Here is a 4,394-nt window from a genome sequence, read left to right as displayed (position 1 = left end):
GGGCCTGCTCCCTTGGCTTTCTCCCTCTCTTCCATATCCTTCTTCCCGACTTGTCTCTTGGAGACTTTTGGCCACTTGGGACCCAAGTCTGGGCATGTTTTGGAAACTTTTCAGAGGCCTCGCTGGTGACAGGGGGGACAGCAGGCAGTGACAGGCCCGGGGCTGACAGGCTCCCCCTCCCCTAGCGGGCGCTCGGCTGCCACACCCAGCTGACGTAGAACCTTTGTCACAATGCCCGCTACCGTGGTGAGGATGCGGGCACTCTGCAGGTGACAGGGACCCAGCAGGACTTGCTGTCAGCTCAGCAATTGCTCAGTTCCCCAAAGAAGCTGAATTCTGCAAATTGCTGCTTTTGCTCTTGAAATGATGTCATCAGGTGGGTGTTTTGGTGTAATACACTGAAAACCAGAGCAGAAATGCTGAAATATTCCCATGATATGCATGGTCTCTGCACCAAACCACCATGTCTCAGCCTAAGTATGCCTGCCGCTTGTTCTTTTGTACTGCCAGCTGATTGTGGAAGTACAGTATAAAAACCATCTTTATGGAGAGATCTTTCTGGTTTAGGCTTAGTCTAAGTGTCTCAAGTAGCCGGGGCTTTTGTTTGGGCCTAATCCATATGGTCTGATGCCTTTCCTCTCATCTCAAGATGAATGTGGTAGAAAATATAAATCAAAGAAACGTCCTTTGGCCTAGCCTTGCCTTGCCTTATTTCCTTCTCATCCTGTTCTCTGTCCCAGCCTCTCTCACTAAGCCCTCGTCTGGCTGCATGTCTCTTCTTTCCTCTCTCCTTTTCTCAAACTCTCCTGCTTCCTGGCTTTCGTCTTTCAATTCCTCCATTTCATTCCTGCAGCCCGGCACTACTTTTTTTTCTTGCCTCCCTTTGGCCTGCTCCCTTGGCTTTCTCCCTCTCTTCCATATCCTTCTTCCCGACATGTCTCTTGGAGACTTTTGGCCACTTTGGAGCCAAGTCTGGGGATGTTTTGGAAACTTTTCAGAGGCCTCGCTGGTGACAGGGGGGACAGCAGGCAGTGACAGGCCCGGGGCTGACAGGCTCCCTCTCCCCTAGCGGGCGCTCGGCTGCCACGCCCAGCTGACATAGATCCTTTGTCACAATGCCCGCTACCGTGGTGAGGATGCGGGCACTCTGCAGGTGACAGGGACCCAGCAGGACTTGCTGTCAGCTCAGCAATTGCTCAGTTCCCCAAAGAAGTTGAATTTTGCAAATTGCTGCTTTGCTCTTGAAATGATGTCATCAGGTGGGTGTTTTGGTGTAATACACTGAAAACCAGAGCAGAAATGCTGAAATATTCCCATGATATGCATGGTCTCTGCACCAAACCACCATGTCTCAGCCTAAGTATGTCTGCCGCTTGTTCTTTTGTAGTGCCAGCTGATTGTGGAAGTACAGTATAAAAGCCATCTTTATGGTAAGATCTTTCTGGTTTAGGTTTAGTCTAAGTGTCTCAAGTAGCCGGGGCTTTTGTTTGGGCCTAATCCATATGGTCTGATGGCTTTCCTCTCATCGCAAGATGAATGTGGTAGAAAATATAAATCAAAGAAACGTCCTTTGGCCTAGCCTTGCCTTGCCTTATTTCCTTCTCATCCTGTTCTCTGTCCCAGCCTCTCTCACTAAGCCCTCGTCTGGCTGCATGTCTCTTCTTTCCTCTCTCCTTTTCTCAAACTCTCCTGCTTCCTGGCTTTCGTCTTTCAATTCCTCCATTTCAGTCCTGCAGCCCGGCACTACTTTTTTCTCTTGCCTCCCTTGGGCCTGCTCCCTTGGCTTTCTCCCTCTCTTCCATATCCTTCTTCCCGACTTGTCTCTTGGAGACTTTTGGCCACTTGGGACCCAAGTCTGGGCATGTTTTGGAAACTTTTCAGAGGCCTCGCTGGTGACAGGGGGGACATCAGGCAGTGACAGGCCCGGGGCTGACAGGCTCCCCCTCCCCTAGCGGGCGCTCGGCTGCCACACCCAGCTGACGTAGAACCTTTGTCACAATGCCCGCTACCGTGGTGAGGATGCGGGCACTCTGCAGGTGACAGGGACCCAGCAGGACTTGCTGTCAGCTCAGCAATTGCTCAGTTCCCCAAAGAAGCTGAATTCTGCAAATTGCTGCTTTTGCTCTTGAAATGATGTCATCAGGTGGGTGTTTTGGTGTAATACACTGAAAACCAGAGCAGAAATGCTGAAATATTCCCATGATATGCATGGTCTCTGCACCAAACCACCATGTCTCAGCCTAAGTATGCCTGCCGCTTGTTCTTTTGTACTGCCAGCTGATTGTGGAAGTACAGTATAAAAACCATCTTTATGGAGAGATCTTTCTGGTTTAGGCTTAGTCTAAGTGTCTCAAGTAGCCGGGGCTTTTGTTTGGGCCTAATCCATATGGTCTGATGCCTTTCCTCTCATCTCAAGATGAATGTGGTAGAAAATATAAATCAAAGAAACGTCCTTTGGCCTAGCCTTGCCTTGCCTTATTTCCTTCTCATCCTGTTCTCTGTCCCAGCCTCTCTCACTAAGCCCTCGTCTGGCTGCATGTCTCTTCTTTCCTCTCTCCTTTTCTCAAACTCTCCTGCTTCCTGGCTTTCGTCTTTCAATTCCTCCATTACAGTCCTGCAGCCCGGCACTACTTTTTTCTCTTGCCTCCCTTGGGCCTGCTCCCTTGGCTTTCTCCCTCTCTTCCATATCCTTCTTCCCGACTTGTCTCTTGGAGACTTTTGGCCACTTTGGACCCAAGTCTGGGGATGTTTTGGAAACTTTTCAGAGGCCTCGCTGGTGACAGGGGGGACAGCAGGCAGTGACAGGCCCGGGGCTGACAGGCTCCCCCTCCCCTAGCGGGCGCTCGGCTGCCACACCCAGCTGACGTAGAACCTTTGTCACAATGCCCGCTACCGTGGTGAGGATGCGGGCACTCTGCAGGTGACAGGGACCCAGCAGGACTTGCTGTCAGCTCAGCAATTGCTCAGTTCCCCAAAGAAGCTGAATTCTGCAAATTGCTGCTTTTGCTCTTGAAATGATGTCATCAGGTGGGTGTTTTGGTGTAATACACTGAAAACCAGAGCAGAAATGCTGAAATATTCCCATGATATGCATGGTCTCTGCACCAAACCACCATGTCTCAGCCTAAGTATGTCTGCCGCTTGTTCTTTTGTACTGCCAGCTGATTGTGGAAGTACAGTATAAAAACCATCTTTATGGAGGATTCTTTCTGGTTTAGGCTTAGTCTAAGTGTGTCAAGTAGCCGGGGCTTTTGTTTGGGCCTAATCCATATGGTCTGATGGCTTTCCTCTCATCGCAAGATGAATGTGGTAGAAAATATAAATCAAAGAAACATCCTTTGGCCTAGCCTTGCCTTGCCTTGCCTTATTTCCTTCTCATCCTGTTCTCTGTCCCAGCCTCTCTCACTAACCCCTCGTCTGGCTGCATGTCTCTTCTTTCCTCTCTCCTTTTCTCAAACTCTCCTGCTTCCTGGCTTTCGTCTTTCAATTCCTCCATTTCATTCCTGCAGCCCGGCACTACTTTTTCCTCTTGCCTCCCTTTGGCCTGCTCCCTTGGCTTTCTCCCTCTCTTCCATATCCTTCTTCCCGACATGTCTCTTGGAGACTTTTGGCCACTTTGGAGCCAAGTCTGGGGATGTTTTGGAAACTTTTCAGAGGCCTCGCTGGTGACAGGGGGGACAGCAGGCAGTGACAGGCCCGGGGCTGACAGGCTCCCTCTCCCCTAGCGGGCGCTCGGCTGCCACGCCCAGCTGACATAGATCCTTTGTCACAATGCCCGCTACCGTGGTGAGGATGCGGGCACTCTGCAGGTGACAGGGACCCAGCAGGACTTGCTGTCAGCTCAGCAATTGCTCAGTTCCCCAAAGAAGTTGAATTTTGCAAATTGCTGCTTTGCTCTTGAAATGATGTCATCAGGTGGGTGTTTTGGTGTAATACACTGAAAACCAGAGCAGAAATGCTGAAATATTCCCATGATATGCATGGTCTCTGCACCAAACCACCATGTCTCAGCCTAAGTATGTCTGCCGCTTGTTCTTTTGTAGTGCCAGCTGATTGTGGAAGTACAGTATAAAAGCCATCTTTATGGTAAGATCTTTCTGGTTTAGGTTTAGTCTAAGTGTCTCAAGTAGCCGGGGCTTTTGTTTGGGCCTAATCCATATGGTCTGATGGCTTTCCTCTCATCTCAAGATGAATGTGGTAGAAAATATAAATCAAAGAAACGTCCTTTGGCCTAGCCTTGCCTTGCCTTATTTCCTTCTCATCCTGTTCTCTGTCCCAGCCTCTCTCACTAAGCCCTCGTCTGGCTGCATGTCTCTTCTTTCCTCTCGCCTTTTCTCAAACTCTCCTGCTTCCTGGCTTTCGTCTTTCAATTCCTCCATTCAGTCCTGCAGCCC

Source organism: Patagioenas fasciata, unplaced genomic scaffold (genome assembly GCF_037038585.1).
Source record: "Patagioenas fasciata isolate bPatFas1 unplaced genomic scaffold, bPatFas1.hap1 Unplaced_3, whole genome shotgun sequence".
Taxonomy (NCBI): Eukaryota; Metazoa; Chordata; class Aves; order Columbiformes; family Columbidae; genus Patagioenas; species Patagioenas fasciata.
The sequence above is the reverse complement of the archived record's forward strand: the minus strand, read 5'-3'. Positions refer to the sequence as shown.